The sequence below is a fragment of the Phacochoerus africanus genome, chromosome 3, assembly GCF_016906955.1.
Source record: "Phacochoerus africanus isolate WHEZ1 chromosome 3, ROS_Pafr_v1, whole genome shotgun sequence".
Classification (NCBI taxonomy): domain Eukaryota; kingdom Metazoa; phylum Chordata; class Mammalia; order Artiodactyla; family Suidae; genus Phacochoerus; species Phacochoerus africanus.
The window spans coordinates 62,500,549-62,521,050 of NC_062546.1; the positions used below are offsets into that span (position 1 = coordinate 62,500,549).

The window sequence follows — 20,502 nt, forward strand, 5'->3', positions numbered from 1 at the left end:
TAATGTCTTGTTTATCACATCAGAATGGTGTAATGCCTATATTGAAGAACCAATAAGATGTAACAACTTGGGAGGACATATTTATATAGTTACACTGTTTTTTAACCAATTTATGCATTTTATATTTTACTTATTTTCAGAGGGTATATTATTTTTGTTATTCTTAACAGTTAAATTATTCTTTTTATTATGCTATATAAAATATTTAATGGTATATAAGGCTTTCTTCTTTATAAATTTTAGTTGCATAATATACACAATTTTAATATAATGCTAATTTTTAAAGAAAAATTGAAATGTAATAGATAATACTAAACAGTAAAGATGAAAGCCATACAAAATGGGATAAAGTATAGAATAAATTTCCTGTTTGTCTCAGCATATTTTCCATTCCACTTCTCCAGAGGGAGTCACTTAATCTGTTTCTTAAGATCCATGATATAATAATCTGTGTGAATGTAATTGTGTTTAAATATATGTATTTTATTCTGTAAATAAAATAAAATAAAATAAATTAAAATGTCCCAGCTTGAACAGTGAGTCACATGATAACTTTGGATCTGTTTCATTATTGCATAAATCACTGCATTGCCATCTTCATTTGCAAATATTTAGAATGTGTCTGCATTTTTTCAGATTATTCTAAACTCAATGCCCTGTAGAATACTCTGGACTCTGATATTTTTATTTATTTTTTTTAACTTAAAGCAACATTCCTTTATTTGCTTACAATCCTATTGGTTAGATGTTTGGCACACATGGCTGAATTTTCTGCTCAGAATCGAAGACTGAAATCAAGGTATCAGTCAGGCTGAGGTGTCATCTAGAAATTCTGGGCTTAAATCTGCTTCCAAGCCCGTTCTTGGAATTGAATTTAATTTCTTGTGGTCATAGGACTGAAATCCCTGATCAGACAGAGGTCTTCCTTTCCTTGCTGCCACCATTAACATTAAAAAAATTATATATATATATATATATATTACTGATTACCTGCTGAACATTGACTAAAGTACCAAAAGCAGTCCCCTTATAAACTCCTTAGTTCTTTAAATATTAAAACTCTTTTTTTTTCGTCTTTTTGAAAAATTGAGGTAGCATCAGTTTGTAACATTATTATATTTCATGTGGACACTTATATTTTGACTTTTGTATATGCTACAGTGTGCTCACCATCAAAAGTTTAGTTTCTGTCACTATGTAGTTGATCTTTTTACCCATTTTGCCCTCCCCCAACCCTGTAACTACTGCTCTGTTCTCTTTATCTGTGTGTGTATTTGTGTTTTTTTGGTTTGTTCATTTGTTTTGTTTTATATTCCACATAAGAGTGAAATTATATGGTATTGGTCTTTCTCCCTCTAACTTATTTCACTTAACCATAATACCTTCAAGGTCCATGCATTTTGTAATAAATAGCAAGATTCCATCTTTTTATGACTAAGTGATATTCCACCATATACATAAACCACATCTTCTTTATCCACTCAACCATCAATGGGCATTTAGTTTGTTTCCATAGCTTAGCTGTTTTAAATAACACTGCAATGAACATGGGGGTGTATATATCTCTTTTAACTAGTGTTTTCATTTCTTCAGATAAATATCCATGAGTGGAATTACTGGATCATATGGTAGTTCTATTCTTAATTTTTTAAAGGAATTTCCATGTTGTTTTCTATAGTGGTCACACCAATTTACATTTCCATCAATAGTACATGAGGATCCCCTTTTATCCACATCCTTTCCAACACTTGTTATTTCTTGCCTTTTTGATAATAGCCAAGAGGTGATATCTAATGGGCATCAGGTGATATCATTGTGGTTTTAATTTGCATTTCCCTAATAATTAGTGATGTTGGACATCTTTTCATGTGCCCCTTGCCCATGTGTATGTCTTCTCTGGGAAAATATCTAGTCAGCTCCTCTGCCTGTGTTTTAATTGGGTTGTTTATTTTTTTGATGTTGTTGAGTTGTTTAATTTCTTTATGTATTTTAGATATTAACCCCTTATTGGATATATGGTTTGAAAATATCTAGTCCCATTTGGTAGGTTGTCTTTTCATTTGTCAATGGTTTTCTTTGCTGTGAAGAGCCTTTTCAGTTTGATATACTCCTGTTAAATTTTGATTTTTTTTTCACTTGCCTGAGGAGGCATATCCAGAAAGATATTGCTAAGACCAGTGTCAAAGAGCGTACTGCCCATGTTTTCTTCTAGAAGTTTTATGGTTTCAGATATTACATTTGAGTCTTTAATTCATTTTGAGTTGATAGTTGTGCATGGTATAAAACAGTAACCTAGTTTCATTCCTGTGCATGTGGCTGTCCAGTTTTACCAAGAATATTTATTGAAGAGACTATCTTTTCTCCTTGTATGTTCTTTGTGTCTTTGCCATAAATTAATTGTCCATATATGTGTGGGTTTATTTCTGGGCTCTCAATTCTGATCCATTGATCTATGTGTCTGTGTTCCCGTAAGTACCATGCTATTTTAGATCAGGGAGTGTGATACTTCCAGCTTTGTTCTTTTTTTTTTTTTTTCAGGATTGGCTATTTGGGGTCTTCTGTGGCTCCATATAAATTTTAGAATTTTTTTCCTGTGAAAAATGTTGTTGGAATTTTGATGAGGATTGCAATTTTGATGAGGATTGCATGTTGTTTGTAGATTGCTTTAGATAATATAAACATTTAAACAATGTTCATTCTTCCAATCCATGAGCATGAAATATCTTTCAATTTCTTTGTGTCTTTTTTTTTTTTTTGGTCTTTTTGTGAAAGGGCTGCTCCCATGGCATATGGAAGTTCCTAGGCTAGGGGTCGAATTGGAGCTGCAGCTGCCAGCCTATGCCAGAGCCACAGCAATGCAGGATTTGAGCAGCATCTGCAACCTACACCACAGCTCACGGCAACGCCCAATCTTTAACCCACTGAGCAAGGCCAGGGATCAAACCCACAACCTCATAGTTCTTAGTTGGATTTGTTAACCACTGAGCCACAGTGGGAACTCCTCTTTGTGTCTTCTTTTGATTTCTTCTCAAAATGTCTTATAGTTTTCAATGTAGAAGTATTTCACTTCTTTGGTTAAATTTATTCCTAGGTATATTATTCTTGTGTGTAAATAGGATTGTTTTTTTTAATTTTTCTTTCTGCTAGTTTGTTGTATAGAACTGCAATATATTTTTGTATACTGCCTTTGTATCTAGCAACTTTGTTTCTAATTGCTTATTATTTCTGATAGTTTTTTGATGGGTCACTGAAAATAGTGACAGTTCTTCCTTTCCAATTTGGATGCTTTTATTTCTTTTCCTTGCCTAATTGCTTTCTAATACTACACTGAATAAGAGTGGTGAGTGGGAGTTCCCATCGTACCTCAGTGGGTTAAGGACCTAATGTTGTCTCTGTGGGGATAGGTTTGATCCCTTGCCTGGCTCAGTGGGTTAACGATCTGGTGTTGCTGCAAGCTTCGGCATAGGACATAGATGTAGCTCAGATCAGGTGTCGCTGTGGCTGTGGAGTAGGCCTCAGCTACAACTCTGATTTGACCCCTAGCCTAGGAACTTCCATATGCCACAAGTACAGCCGTAAGAAGAAAAAAAGAAAAAGAAAAAAAAAAGAAGGTGAGAGTGGGCATCCTTGTCTTACTCCTAATCTTAGAGGATAGTTTTCCACTATTGAGTTAGCTGTGAGTTTGTCATATAAGGCTTTTATTATGTTGAGCCATATTCCTTCTATACCCATTTTGTTGATAGTTTTTTTAAATCATAAATGGGTGTTGAATATTGTCAATGAATAAACGAATTATTCAAAGATGTTCAAATACTAGTCTTGCTTTCTTTTCCTCAAATTTTGCTTTAAAAAGTATACAAATAAATCCCATGCTCTCTCTTACCCACATCTCTGCTTCAGTTTGGCATATCAGTGATGTAAACAGAGAGTGATTTCAGATTTGGATGTTCTTCCTCTTTATAATACACTTTGCAAATCAGTCATTTTGATTTTCAGTTCATAAAAGGAGTTGATTCTACAACTTAATCTTTTAACTCCATATAACCAAAGACAAGAACTCATTATGCTTATAGCCACAGGGAGGAAAACTCCAGGTTTTTCTCTTGAATGTTTACCCAAATATAAATGAAAAAGGAAAACTGGGGAGGGAGAGAAGCTGGAATTAGGTCATCTGTGTGTTACTATAACATAGAAAAATCAATATTATTTATTTTTCTTTACAGTTAATCAGATTAAAGTTAGATTCAACAAGTTCTCTCCTGAGAATACACTATAAGGGGGGCTTGGTTGGGGGCTCAGTATGGAAGAGAGTGGATTTCTCTTGAAGATGAAAATGAGTACTGTTTGAATTTTGATGTGTTTGTTTTTGGTGGCTTGGGGCCAGGTGGCTAAACTCTTGGTGTCACCACTGGACCCAAAAGAACATATGATAGTGTGGTTTACCCCAGGCAACATTTGTAATTCTGCATTTAAATGCTTTCATCACCTACCAGAGAAGATATCTGAATGAACTCTTACCTTCTGAGACATGAAAATCAATTAAAAATTATATATGTAATAGACTGACAAATTTGCTAAGTAACTCAATTTGCCTCAGCTCCTTTTCTTTCATTTTCTAGCTCCAAATATTAGAGGCAAATATAAAATGATTTCATTCAATAATCAAGACTAATTCCTAGATGTACGGATGTAATTTCCAAGTACAAATAACTGATAATGCATTACTTAGCAATTGTAAAGGTCCAATCATATTTGCTTTAATAATTCAAAAAAATCCAACAACCACCAGAGTATGAAATAAGTGATTAGCATGAATTCAAGCACGCTCTTATTTTAATCTCCAATTAACAAGACATTTCTATCTATTTAATCCTTTTTTTAAAAAAAAATGCCATTAAAGCTCCAGAGCAGAAAAAGATTCAGTAGAAGCACATCTACACAGATAATTCATCTAATGAAAGAACCAGCCTGCTAGGAGCTGGTATATCTCTGATCAGACCCTACATATTCCTTTGCATTGCTATTCATTAAACAGATAGGCTTTCTGGGATTTTGGTGGGGAGGACCTTTTAAAAATCATTTTCCTGAGATTTAACTTTGATTATTAAAGCAAAATAAAGGAATACTATTTCACATTCAAATAGAACCACTACAGGCAGCAGTAGGTGCTTGATAATTTTTAGTGATTTATTGGCTTGCTGCTTTTTCCAGCAGTTTCATCTGTAGTGACTACAGCATCCATCTGTTTGAAATGCAGATTGGTTAGCAACTGGATCCTTTTTTGATTCTTACAATATATCATGTACCTACTTTGAATGAAATATTCTAGCTAAGTCTTTGATGAAATACATTTTTGATAAGTGTTAGACAGGGAGTGTCACTCAGCACTCATTCTGGTCTCCTTCAGGTGTGCTTTCCTCTATCTCTGAGGCTGGAAAGCCATAAACCACATTTCCCAGAGTTCATTGCAGCTAGGGTTCTGGGCACAGCTTAGGTTTTGCCCTGAGAGGATGTCTAAGGAAGATGTCGGCTAGCTTGTTGTTAGTAACCATGTTCCGTTACTAGCTTCCTGAGTAGAGTGGTGCTTTGTAAGCAGCTTCTCTGATCATTGAAACACAGTTCAAAGAGCATGCTCTTGATACGAGCAGCTCAGGCCAGGCCGTGGCTTTGATTCCCCGCCTCCACACTCTGGCAATGATGGCAGCAACCCTAGGGAGCCAGTTCCAAGGTGCTGTCTGCGAGTCATCCTTCCAGCTCAGACTGCATCCTCTCCTCTCCTTTAAGTTGCAGTCTTCTTTTCCAGCCTTCCTGTGAGCATCTAATTCCCACATGAAACCCCTCCCTCTTAAAGTAGCTAGGATAGTTTCTACTATCTGCAACATGACACTAAAAATGCACGGAAAGATAAAAGCATTCAATGCATAAGACAGCAGGTCATGCCTAGGGAGAACCATGAAAGGGAAAATGGTTGTGACTGACGTGGCTATGATTAAGGACCAGGAAGAACTCATAGGCCCTACCATGCAAAACTACCCAAATCAGGGCCAGCAGTCTTTAGGACCCACAGTTGAGGCCAAAGCATAATTATAAAGGTTGAGAAATAATCATGGAGCCCTTGGAGAGAAGAAAGAAAAAAACATTAAAGAAAAAATGACAAAGAGAAGAGAGAGGAGGTTAAAAGAAGGGAAAAGAGAAGAGAACAGGAAATAACAAATAGAATAAAACCACACATATGGTGACAAGGATCCTAGGCCAGGGTGACCTGGCCAGGGTGGTGCCCGAGTGCCAACAGTAAATGTAGCTTCCTGTGCTGCTCTGCACAGCCTGTGTCGTAGCTTTGCAGAGCTTGGCTCAGGGTTCTCACATACAGACTCAGGAAGACTTTGCACGTGAGAAATTCAAGTGAATCCATGCCTACTGATTCAAACTGTGTACATACATACACACAGTTTATTTCCAACTATGCCATACATAGTCTCTCTATAGATATACATATATAGTTGCTGGAAATATACAAAATGTGTTTTTAACAAAAATCTATTAGATTTTTAAAAAATCAATCTAGATGGTAAAATTCAGACAGTTAATAACGCAGAGAGCTGACGAACTAGTCAATTATAGTAAACACTGGTTTATGCTGAGCAGCTAAAAAAAAAAAGGTTGTCAATATCCTTTTTATAAAAAAAATCCAATAGAGTTATCTGTATGAAAAAAAAAAAGCCTAAGCTGTTTACCAAAAACAATTAAGAGTTCTGCTGAGATGTAATTGTTAACATGAGGAAAAGCAAATATGTCTCCCAGCCCAGCCTACTGTTCCAGGATCATTCACACATCACTGCTCCCCTAGTCAGAGATACTTCCAACAGGGAACCTGCAGTGTGTGCATAGAATCTCTGCAGGTGTTGTTCACAGGGCATAAATGTTCTTCCTTCCCCAAAGACCTTTCTTTACACCCCCAATATCACTTCCTAAAGCAAGCATTCCTGACCTCCCTCTCTCCACAGAGCAGATTCCCCCATCTCTGCCCTTGACATGTTTCCTGCATAGCACTTAGCACAGTTATAATATGATAGGTTTACCTACATCTTATCAGCAGACAGGCTTTCATGAGGAGGTCAGGTGTGCTTTTCTTGCATCCTGAAGGCTTAGTCTGATGCCTTAGGTGCCTTGGGGAATGCTGAACGATTAAAACATGCATGAATCTTATTGCTGCTTCAGCCCCAAAGTCCATACTCCATTTCTAAATATATAACTGTCCAGGGGAAAACTCCAAATATTATTTTGTGAGAGCTGCACTTCTGATGGCATGAAGAGAAATTAGTTGATTAAAGTTTTACATTTGATTTTAGAATTTCAGTTGGCTATCTCCTTCTTCACTCTACTAATCTGATCATTATCTCCAAAACCCACCACAGGTAACTTCTTTCACTTAGGTAAGCCAAAGGTCTGTCTATGGGGGAGAAGATGTGAGACAGTTTGAGCCTCTTGCTCCCCCACAACACTGATTACTAAGAGTCTACTGTATCCTACACTGTACTCTGTAAGAGTACATTAAGTTATAGCAGGACAGGGGAGTGACCCATTCACCCAAATATTTAATTGTACCATCAATTATGCAGTAACCCCCTCCCAGCCCCTAGGAGATGATATTTATGACAAAGCATTTCTTTTTCTTGCAAGATGGCTCACCAGATGCATTAGAAACTAATTATTCCATTTTGCTCCTGACAACCACCTTAGGAGGTATCATTATTCCCATTTCATAAACAAGGAAATGGCTCAGAGCTGGGATTCAGCCCAGGTGATGGAGCTCAAACTCCAAGTGTCAGAAGTTTCTCTGGATGGGAAGTGAGTGCCCAGAGTGAATGGTGTTTGGGTACCTCTTAGCTAGAGGTCCAGGCAATGTCCTGTCTTATGACATCAAGAGAAGAGATCACACAAGCTGAAGGATGTTTAACTGGTCACTTAGCACCACTATACTTTCAGCCTGACCAGCGACCAAACTATGTCAGAATCAGCCTCTATATTTAGTTCCTTCCATCTGTCCTTAAATAAACCACCAGTATCTTCATCCTCTCCTGACATTCTCTTCAGAACCCTTCCTAATTTATCTAAGAGTAAAAATATAAGAGTACAGACAAGTGCTGACAGCTTAATCGCAACAATGCATCATACCAAGGGCTAAATCACAATGAGAGCTGACTCAGTTCCCATTTAAAATATAAATCAGAACATCAACATGCGGTAAACACAGGATCTATTTGCATTTTTTTTCTCAACAGTAAGATCCTGTATGTTGACAGGCTTGTCTGGCTCTTTGTGCCTTCTTCAAAGCAGTGATAGATCTCTCATGAATTCTTTACAAGTGAAATGCATATAAGTATTCACATACCCGCCTATCAGAAATACTGAAAGTAGCAATACCTTCTTTACAGTCCTCTTAATACCCAATAGATTCGGCTTTAGAAGATATACGTACACAGAGGGCTAAGATGTATTGGGAAAGGGTCCCTGCCCTTCCATTTTAAGGCAGAGTTAACTTTGAAGACATAGCATTTTCCATTTTCCATCCTTCCAGTAAGTAAAATTTTAGTAAAAACCTTTGAACTACCTCCGTGCTTTTGCTATATTAAGACAGACACACAAAAGGACAAATTTTTTTTCCAAAGAACATCATTACAGTAATTGAATCTTTCTAGAAATAGGATTTCTTTTGAATTAAGAGAAGTCTTTAGAGAGCACCTTTCTCAAATCTGACCAAATGCATTAAGAAAGCAGTTCTCTGGAGCAGTTTCCTTAGTGATCAGGTAGATAGAGCCCTTCCAACCTGTCAAGGTCCACTTTAAAAGAAGTTATGAACAATCAATGGACATCAGGGAGTTGATTTCACTCTCTTCAAATGATCTACCCCTCTGAGCTACTTTAAAGCATCCCTCACCATCCCTGGAGAGTCCTTTATACTGCATTTTCAGCCATGGATCAAGGACAAAAAAACCTACAATTCTTCCTTCCTAAACTGCAAAACAGATTAACCATTCATTAGCTAGATACATCAAGGATTCTCTATGCTAACGAGTCACATTTTGAAGCCTCTGAAACGAGAGCTTAAAAGCCATCTCTTACCTGTATTATTGTTAATCACCTAAATCTCAAAACGATATAGCTATACTCTAGCTCTTAGCCCACAGGAAATGTTCAATGCACATTTAAATGCTTGCAGACCAGCCAATATAAAGCTTTGCACGCAGGTGTTGACAACCTTACCCTCTTTCTATGTAAAGCACCACATGCTTATAACATGTATCACAACCCAGATAACACAAAAGGACACAGATAGCAAATATTATACAAATTCTACCATCCTGTTTTGATATTCCTTCTTAAACTGTATTTTTGGCATTAGCTTGAACTATTTCAATAATTTCTTTCAGATCAACTAAAAAATACTCAGACAAACTTTTTGGCTTCAAGTTTTCTTAGTTAATCGCCTTCTGCTAGTTAAAAATCAATTTCCAAGTGAGGGCTTCTAAAGAGAAAGATACGCGTGTACTCCAGGAAAACACAAATTCATTTTCACCTTTAGACATGTCTCTTGTAGCTCTGGGTTCTGGTTTATGCGGTGTAATATCGGAAGCACATCGGCGAAGTCCCTTACTGCTCTCCTGTTCGGATCACGTCTAAGTTTTCAAGGTAAACAGGTCACCTTGGGCGACTGGAATGACAGAGGAAGAGCAGGCACTCACCCCAGGCGATCAGACCCGGGACGCGGGCACGCGGGAGGCGACCTGTCGAGCCCCCTCCTCCCGGTCCCCGGAGCGAAAGCAGGCGCAGGGCCGGCGGAACTCCGGTAGAAAAGAGACTTCCCGCCGCGCCCCTCTGCGGACTATCGCCAAAGCCACGGTCGCTGGTGCTGGCGGCAAGGAATGGGGGCGGGCAGCTGTACGGAATCTAATAGTTGCAATGCACCCCTCCGAAGCCAGGGAGGAAAAGGTGGCTTTGCATCAAAGCCGGGGGCTGTACCGCGTGTAACTTCCACAGGGTGACTTACTTTAGAGTGTGAGAATGAAAGCGATGGGGAAAAAAATAGACGGAGGGCGCGCGGGGTGCCGGGGACGCGCGTGCCTGTGTGGGAGCGCGCCCGCGCGCCCGCGGAGCTTGAGAAGAGAAGTTGCTGCGCGGCGCTGGGAGGCCTCGGGGCCCGCAGCTGGGAGGGCAGAGCCTGCGGGCGGTCTCTCCGCCAGTGCCTCCTTCCGCTGCGGCCCGGGGGCAGGATTCCCGGTGCTCGGGAGCCTCTGGGCGGCCGCCGCGACAGCAAGCCGGGCGACTGCCCGCGGTCCCGGCAGCGCGGTTCCCCGCCTCCATCGCGGTCCTTGCCTCCCGGTCCCGCCCCGCCCTCACCTCTCCGGGCGGCGCTAAGGCTCCGGCGGTCCGGGGACAGGCCCGGGCCAGGAGAGCTGCCTGCCTCGCGGGGACAGCGGGCCTCGAGCCCAGCCCAGGGAGTGCCGCCTCCCTGCCTGATCCCCTGGGAACGCCCCGCCCAAACGTGCGGGAGAAGTGAGGCTCTGCTGCGCCCTCCCGGTCTGGGGATCGAGATGACCTTCTTGCCTCCTCGGCGCGCTCTTCTTGTCTGTGCCTCTTGGCGTGGGAGAGGACGCCGAAGCGAGCACACCTGGAGTACAGCGACGCAGTACCTGGGTAACAACAGCGTGACGCTTTAGCGCGTCTTTTCTCATTTGATCCTGGCAACCACCTTCTGCCACGGAAAGGTCCCCATTGGGTGTATGGGAAAACCAACCGAAGATCACAGGGATTTAAGTTCCAGAGTCTGCTCTGACTCTTCAAATCTTTTCGCTCAAACAGCTTGCGTAATCTGTTAGGAGTTTTGCAAAACTAGACCCATCAAAGTAGCATCTATCAGAAGGAGGGATGGAACTTGGGTTGGAAGTTTCTGCCGAAAACTGGACACAGATTTTCTCCTTCCCCACGCCCTGCCTCTGTAAAAATAGAGCTAACTACTTTCTGCCAGGTCCTTAGCCTGAGCGTCTTCAACCTCTTTATTAAACAACTCAGTAATCTTTATTAGATAGCTGTGACTTTAAGTGCTTGTGCCCAGTGTTGAAAAAATAACACTTTTAGTAACAGTTCTGCCCCTCTTTGTGTTTGAGTTTGACCCTCTTGACTCCATGGGGGGCGGGGTGGAGATAGGATTTCATGTTGAGTTGTATTTCTAGGCATTATTTTGTGCGGAGGGAGCCCAACTACTTGTCTCATACAGACGCTGGTGATGTTATTTAAGGCGATACTAAGAGGGCGATGGAGATCAGCATACATGGTTCGTGGTGTTTCCGGAATGGTTTTCTAGTGCCACATCAGAGTAGGGGAGGGAACTTTGCTTGGGCATCTCTATCTTAATGCCCAAGGATAATCAAGTTGACATTTCCTTTTTTTAATAAATGTCTCCTCTTTGCATTTAAAAGAGGAAGAAAACCATAAGCCTGATGATACATGTTCTTTAGCTGAATGAGCCCACTGAAGTGCCACTGCTCATTTGTTTCCATTCAGTGGAGTTAGACCTACACTATTTCTTTGGATGCAGGCTACATACTGTGGTGTTTCTTGTACTCGTCTAACAGGGCAATAGGAGACAAAGCACACCTAAATAAGTATAGTAACATGTCTGGCACATAGTAGGTGCCTGATAAATACTTGTCCTGTGAATGGGATTGCAACAGAATGTGATACTTAGAAAACATGAGGGAAATCTACATAGGTGCCATGGTCAGGAAAGGCATTCTGGAGGTGGTGGCAGATGCAGGACTTTGATTTGGATAATTGGCTAAGGAATGGAAGTGAGAAAGTAAGTGTGCTGTGCTTGCAAGATACGGCAGAGGCAAAGTTTCTTAACCTTTTGTAGGTAATAGGCCCATGTGAGACTCTAATAGAAGCTTTGGAACTTTCCTTTGTAAAAAAAGAATGTGAAAATATTTGCATACATTTTCTGGGATTTCACAGACTAGCTAAAGCAGATCTGTGGAATCCCTAGAGGTCTGTGAACTTGAATTACCATTTCCATGTTGGAAGGCAGGGAGAAAAATAGATTATTCTATTTGAGACCATTATAAGAGGCATTTCCATGGCCACCAATAGAATTTGAGTAATGAATGGTTAAGGGATTGGAAAGAAAAAATGTATACTGCTTGGCACTCCCTCTTTGAAGCTGGACCTTTGAACATGTATGTTCTTCTTGTAAAAAAGAATTTCACTTTCATCTCAACAAAAGGGGAGGGGGCAGCATAGATAAAATGACTGCCAAACACTACAGTTGCTGATACTGAAGGATATTGTATTATTAGCTCCTTATTGGTAATGTCTGACATTTTTCATGAAAAATGTGTTAATGAAGTTCTACTCTCAGATGGACATAACTGGTCCTATGACGTTTCCTAACCCAGCATGTTAGAAAGGAAGTTTTGTGTGAAAAAAAGGAAACAATAACAACATGCGAGTGATGCCACATGTAAGACTGATGTTAATAAGTTGAGTCTATGTAGGAATATAGTTTTTCTCTTTTAGTGAATTATGAATTTTATGTTGGTGATGGTCTCCACAGAAATTAGACCACTGTAAAATATTAAACAAGTTTTCTCCTAAACTTGCACATTTTATATTGCCTATTTACATAAGCGCCTTTATTATTACTATATATTACATACTATTAATAATATTATTGATATATTATATATTATACATATGATGCTGCACAGTGAACTGCAAACAGTATTACAAGACTTATGTCTGTAGGTCACACTATATGCTGACCTTCTCAGTGGGTAGCACAATTCAGTGTTTTATCTTCCGCAAGGAAGCCTAAAACAAAAGATATTTTTAACCCACTGACAGCAACAAGGTTAAGCTTGCTTTACCTGCTGGTGTCCCACAGAACTTTCACCAGAGATTACTGTTGGGAAAGTACAGCTTCAAAACCAGCAACAGTAGCAGTACCTATAGCCCTTTTTTTGGAGATAAATTTATATGCTTTACTGTTGGGGCAGTCCATTTCTAAACCTGACTTGGTGGCAGTATCTTGTGTATTTATAAACAAGGCTAGTCATATTTAGGACAACTGAAGAAAAGCTGGAAAAAGAAAAACAAGCAGACTTGAACACTGAAGCAACCTCAAGCACCTCTTTATTTTGATGATATATTTTTATAAGGAAAATAAGTATTCAGATGATCAAGAATGTATATAACTAAATGAAATCAAGGAAAAGAAATAACAGTATGCATTTAAACAAACAGAATTATGAAATTATATATCAGTGCTTAGAATGGGGCTAAAGGAAGTGCTGTATGTAGCAAAAGATAGATAATGTAGACTGTCACCTACTGTAAATGTTTGCAAATGAATATTTTTTAAATAAAATTATTACAGGTGATTCTATATGAATGTCAAAGCCTTAACTTCTAGGCTTTACATCTTGTATATTGGAAGAACTATGACAACCCTAGTTAATTAGACAATAAGCCCAAAGCCCTTACATTTGATGCATTTTGTTTTAAAAATAGGCCTTGTTTTTCAGCTTCATCTGAAGTTCTATGTGAAGACTGATAAATCAGTTTTTACTTGTTTTATTAATAAAACGTAATTTGGATATCTTGAGTTGATGGTTTTGTGATTTAGCTGGGTAAACTATCTTTGTAACAGGTAAGTTATTTATAAAAATTAAAAAAGTGGAGTTCCCGTCGTGGCGCAGTGGTTAATGAATCCAACTAGGAACCATGAGGTTGCGGGTTCAATCCCTGCCCTTGCTCAGTGGGTTGACGATCTGGCATTGCTGTGAGCTGTGGTGTGGGTTGCAGACGCGGCTTGGATCTTGCGTTGCTGTGGCTCTGGCGTAGGCCGGCGGCTACAGCTCCGATTCAACCCCTAGCCTGGGAACCTCCATATGCCGCTGGAGCGGCCCAAGAAATGGCAAAAAGACAAAAAAAAAAAAATTAAAAATCTTATATTCTCAAAAAACAAAAAACGAACAAAAAGTTTTCTCGTTTTTTCCTAAACTCGCACATTTTATATTGTCTACTTACATCAGCACCTTTATTATTACTATATATTACACACTATTAATAATATTATTAATATATATTACACATACATTATTAACATTAACTAATATGCTATATTATTATTATGTATTGTTATAACAATATATTATATGTTATATATAATACTGTGTGTATTATATAGTACATTGTAATACAATAATCACATTGTATCTATCTTATTTTATTAACATTATTCTGCTGCTTTGTTAACTTGGTTCCTGTATTAGTTAATTCTCTGAGTCTGGTGTACACCTTTTGAGGAGAAGATGGCAGACCGTAGTTCTCTGGGTGCCTGCCCTGCACCTTTTGAGGCTGTCAGCCACAGTTGTTCCTTAGTGATTTTTTTATCTGATACTTTTTTTTTTTTGTCTTTTTGCCATTTCTTGGGCTGCTTCTGCAGCATATGGAGGTTCCCAGGCCAGGCGTCGAATTGGAGCTGTAGCCACCAGCCTACACCACAGCCAAAGCAACGCAGGTATCTGAGCCACGTCTGCAACCTACACCACAGTTCATGGCAACGCCGGATTCCTAACCCACTGGGCAAGGCCAGGGATCAAACCTGCAACCTCATGGTTCCTAGTCGGATTCGTTAACCACTGCGCCACAACGGGAACGCCTGATATGTTTTTTTTTTAAGGTTTTTATTTTTTGCATTATAGTTGACTTATGGTGTTCTGTCAATTTCTACTGTACAGCAAACTGACATGGTCATACATACATGTATACATTCTTTTTCTCACATTATCCTCCATTAGGTTCCATCACAAGTGACTAGATATAGTTCCCTGTATTGTACAGCAGGCTCTCTTTGCTTACCCACTCCAAATGCAATAGTTTGTATCTGTTAACCCCAAACTCCCAGTCCATCCCACTTCCTCCCCCTTGGCAACCACAAGTCCATGAGTTTCTTTTCTGTGGAAAGGTTCATTTGTGCCGTATATTAGATTCCAGATATAAGTGATATCATATAATATTTGTCTTTCTCTTTCTGACTTACTTCACTTAGTATGAGAGTCTCCAGTTCCATACATGTTGCTGTAAATGGCATTATTTTGTTCTTTTTCATGGCTGAGTAGTATTCCATGGTGGATATATACTACCTCTTCTTAATCCATTCATCTGCTGATGGACATTTAGGTTGTTTCCATGTCTTGGTTATTATGCTGCAATGAACATATGGGTGCATGTGTCTTTTTCAAGGAAAGTTTTATCTGGATATATGCCCAAAAGTGGAATTGCTGGGTCATATTGTAGTTTATGAGTTTTATATTTAGTTTCCTGAGATACCTCCATACTGTTTTCCATAGTGGTTGTACCAATTTACATTCCCAGCTGCAGTGTAGGAGTTTTCCCTTTTCTCCACATCCTCTCCAGCATTTACTGTTTGTTGACTTGTTAATGATGGCCATTATGACTGGTGTGAGGTGGTACCTCATTGTAGTTTTGATTTGCCTTTCTCTAATAATCAGTGATGTTGAGCATTTTTTCATGTGCTTGTTGGCCACTTGTATATCTTCTTTGGAGAAATGTCCATTCAGGTATTCTGTGCATTTTTCCGTTGGGTTATTGGCTTTTTTGCTGTTGAGTTGTATAAGTTGTTTGTATATTTTAGAGATTAAACCTTTGTCAGTTGCATTGTTTGAAACTATTTCCTCCCATTCTGTAAGTTGTATTTTTTTTTTTTTTATGGTTTCCTTTGCTGTGCAAAAGCTTGTCAGTTTGATTAGGTCCCATTGGTTTATTTTTGCTTTTATTTCTGTTGATTTGGGAGACTGAGCTGAGAAAACATTTGTAAGGTTGATGTCAGAGAATGTTTTGCCTATGTTCTCTTCTAGGAGTTTGATGGTGTCTTGTCTTACATTTAAGTCTTTAAGCCATTTTGAGTTTATTTTTGTGCATGGTGTGAGGGTATGTTCCAGTTTCATTGATTTACATGTAGCTGTCAAGTTTTCCCAGCACCACTTACTGTCTTTTTTCCATTTTATATTCTTTATTGGAGGCAAGAATATAAAAGATTAATTGACCATAGGTGTATGGGTTTATTTCTGGGTTCTCTATTCAGTTCTGTTTGTCTGTATGTTTGTTTTGGTACCAGTGCCATATGGTCTTGATTACTGTAGCTTTGTAATATTGTCTGAAGTCTGGGAGAGTTATGCCTCCTGCTTGGTTTTTGTTTCTCAGGATTGCTTTGGCAATTCTGGGTCTTTTATGGTTCTATATAAATTTTTGGATTATTTATTCTAGTTTTGTGAAAAATATCATAGGTAATTTGATAGGGATTGCATTGAATCTGTAGATTGCTTTGGGTAGTATGGCCATTTTTACAATATTAATTTTTCCAATCCAGGAGCATGGAATATCTTTCCATTTCTTTGAATCCTGAGATAAGTTCATAGTGATACAGGCCTTCCTCAGAAAAGAAGAAAAATCTCAACTCAACAACTTAACCTATCACCTAAAAGAATTAGAGAAAGAACAAACAAAACCCAAAGTCAACATAAGGAAGGAAATTATAAAGATCAGAGAGGAAATCAATAAAATAGAGATTTGAAAAACAATAGGGAAAAATCAATAAAACCAAGAGCTGGTTCTTTGAAAGGGTAAACAAAATTGGCAAACCCCTGGCCAGACTCACCAAGAAGAGGAGAGAAAGAACACAAATAAACAAAATAAGAAATGTAAAAGAAGAAGTCCCAACAGATACTGCAGAAATGCAAAAAAAGCCCCATAAGAGAATACTATGAACAAATGCATGCCAACAAATTTGACAACCTGGAGGAAATGGACAACTTTCTAGAGACATACAGCCTGCCAAACCGAATCAAGAAGAAATAAATCAATTGAACAGAAGTATCACTAGAAATCAAATTTAATATGTAATAAAAATACTCCCTACAAACAAAAGTCCAGGACCAGATGGCTCGACAGGAGCATTCTACCAAACATACAGAGAAGAACTTATACCCATCTTTCTTATACTTTTCCAAAAGGTTGAAGAAGAAGGAACACTCTCAAAGATATTCTCTGAAGCCACCATCATTCCTAATACCAAAACCAGACAAAGATACTACCAAAAAAGAAAATTATAGGCCTAATATCTTTGATGAATATAGACCAAAAAATTATCAACAAAATTTTAGCCAACAAAATCCAACAACATGTAAAAAAGATTATACACCATGACCAAGTGGGATTCATCCCAGGTTCATAGGAAGGTTCACCATACGCAAATCAATCAATGTCATATGCCACATTAACAAAAGAAAAGTCAAAAACCACATGATCATATCAATATATGCAGAAAAAGCATTTGACAAAGTCCAACATCTATTCATGATAGAAACTCTTACCAAAGTGGGTATAGAGGGAACATACCTTAACATAATAAAAGCCGTTTATGACAAACCCCCATCAAATATAATACTCAATGGAGAAAAGCTGAAAGCCTTCCTGCTAAAATCTGGAATAAGACATGGATGCCCACTCTCACCATTTTTATTCAACATGGTATTGGAAGTCCTAGCCACAGCAATCAAACAAAAGAAATAAAAGATATCCAAATTGCAAAAGAAGAGGTAAAATTGTCACTGTATGCAGATGACATGATGATAGAAAACCCTAAGGACTCCACACAAAAACTGTTCGAACTGATCAATGAATTCAGCAAAGTAGCAGGATATAAGATTAACATTCCGAAATCAGTTGCATTTCTGTATACTAACAATGAAATTTTAGAAAAGGAATATAAAAATACAATACCTTTTAAATAGCACCCAAGTAATTAAATACCTAGGAATAAAACCTGGCTAAGGAGGTGAAAGACTTATATGCTGAGAATTATAAAACATTAATCAAAGAAATATCTGATAGGGTTTTATGGGCCTCTCTGTGTCCTCCTAAACTACATAAAAGAAAATGCCCTGCCAAAAAGCTCAACATTTCTCAAGCACCTGGCTTTTCTCTCTCCATAATCTTAACCTGAATAACCTCATCCACCTTTTATGACCGCAAACAGAATCTTTGTGAAGATGTCTCAAAAGTCTGTGTCTCCTAGTTGGTCTTTTCGTAAACCTCTGGACCCACAACGCTAGCAACTCACTTGACATCCCCTTTGGGATGTCAGTACGTTTGAATCTGAGGTCCTATACCCTCCATGGACCTAATTCAGCCATTCCTTTCATTTTTCTGTGAATCCCAGTTATCTGGTGTGTCCTGACTCTGCTTCTCATGGCCCTTTGTATTCCACCAGAAGCCACGATCTGCCAGTTTGGTCTTTGTAATACTTTTCTTTATCTCCTTCTCTCCCTTCTACTTGTTTCTACCTTAGTTGTTTATGTCCTGTTACTTCTCATCTAGGGTGATTATAATAATTGTTTAATTCATTTTCCTGACTTTCAAAGCCATCTCTTCCTTAAAACCTTTTAGATTTTTTCTTTTTTATTACTCAGTGAGTTTTATTGCATTTATAGTTGCACAGTGAACCTCACAACCCAGTTTTATAGATTTCCATCCTAAATCCCCAGTGCATCCCCCATCCCCCAACCTGTCTCCTTTGCAAAGAAGTTCGTTGTATCCTGTTTTTAGATTCCACAATAAGTGATAGCATTTCAGATTGGTGTCTCACTGTCTGACTAACTTGACTTAACATGATAATGTCTAGGTCCATCCACATTGCTACAAGTGCCATTATTTCTTTCCTTTTAATGGCTGAGCAATATTCCATTGTGTATATGTACCACATTTTCTTTATCCACTCTGCTGATGGACATTTAGGTTGTGTCCATGTCTTGGCTATTGCATATAGTGCTGCAGTGAACATTGAGTACATGCATCTTTTTGAATCATGGTTTTCTCCGGATAGAGGCTGTACCCATGGCATATGGAGGTTCCCAGGCTAGGGGTCAATTTGGAGCTGTAGCCGCTGGCCTACATCACAGCCACAGCAATGAGGGATCCAAGTCATGTCTGTGACCTACACCACAGCTTATGGCAACACCGGATCCTTAACCCACTGAGGGATACCAGGGATCGAACCCACAACCTCATGGTTCCTAGTCAGATTAGTTTCCGCTGCACCACAACAGGAACTCAGAAAACCTTTTAGCTTTTATCTGGAGTTTATCTCTCTGGTCAGAGAAGTAAGCAGTCTTTATCTGTATACTCTTATAACACTTATCACTAACTTTTAAAAAGTTTTTATTCACTTTTTTCAACAAATATCCATTGAACATCTATATGTGCCAGGCACTGTGCTATGAAAACAGTGGTGAGAAAACAGATAAAATGCTTACCCTCATGGAACTTTGGTCTACTGGGATGGCAGACATTAATCAGATGTTCACAAATAATCACAAATCAAAAAATAAAATGTGTAATTCCAAACTGAAACAAGTATTTGGCAGGAAGGATGCAGAAATGTCATGAGAGTTTTTGTGTCCGATCTGGAGGGAACTCTGGTGCAGGATTCAGCCTCACAGTCCAGCCTGGAGCTGTACATAGGGAGGTGTTCAAAAAGTTTTTGTTGAAGGAATATATATGCACCTACTTCTGACACGGAAGTGACATATGACATTTTTCTGTTTTGTGTAGTATTGAATAAAATACACAACAAGTATTCCCTCAAATACTGGCCATGGCATCTGAAGCCGTTGGCTTTTGCTCCATTACTGCAAATCCATGGATCACCTATCTCCAAATGCATCCTGTTTTCTTTGCCAGTATGGTAGCATGTGAATTCTTGCTATCCCAATAGCATTGTCAAGAACGTTCTTTATGGTGAAAGTTCCCTTTTTTTATCGTCTTTTTTTAGGGCCGCACCGCGGCATATGGAGGTTCCCAGGCTAGGGGTCTAATTGGAGCTGTAGCCGCTGGCCTACGCCAGAGCCACAGCAATGCAGGATCCGAGCCACGTCTGTGACCTACACCACAGCTCATGGCAACATCAGATCCTTAACCCATTGAGCAAAGCCAGATATCAAACCCGCAACCTCATGGTTCCTAGTCGGATTCGGTAACCACTGAGACACGACGGGAACTCCTGTAAGTTCTTATACACACTAACAACTCACTCTTCTTACCAGCACCAGCCCTCTTCCATATAGTTCGTAAAGTTTGCTGAAGTTGGAAAACATTGTTTCTTCTGCTCCATTGGAAACTCTGTCATCCTCCAGTGTCTGGAAGATGTCATTCTCTCTGTCATTTTCCTACTTCCTCTCCATCTCTGTAGCTGTGTGAGTATTGTCTCTGCATTTCTTTTCCTTTCATTTCTGTCATGGTGCTCATCTCATGATCCTGTCATTTTGGGGAGTCAGCTTTTTGCTGGAACAATAAATGACACATGTCTCCTGGTTTATTTTATCTCTGTATTTTTTTTGCAGTGCTATTACATAATTCTTTTTT

At 38.9% G+C, this 20,502-nt stretch overlaps 1 protein-coding gene across 9 annotated transcripts in view; it reads right to left on the bottom strand.

Moving 5' to 3' along the window:
• Positions 1-10,526, bottom strand: part of TRMT9B (tRNA methyltransferase 9B (putative)) — a 53,237-nt gene extending 42,711 nt beyond the window's left edge. For 5 of the 9 annotated variants that reach the window (XM_047771911.1, XM_047771910.1, XM_047771906.1 and 2 more), the window contains exon 1: positions 9,578-10,042. The gene's annotated coding sequence lies outside the window, so the exon portion shown is untranslated. The other 4 variants (XM_047771904.1, XM_047771905.1, XM_047771909.1 and 1 more) reach the window with 4 other exon arrangements.
• Between the last annotated feature and the right edge of the window lie 9,976 nt (positions 10,527-20,502).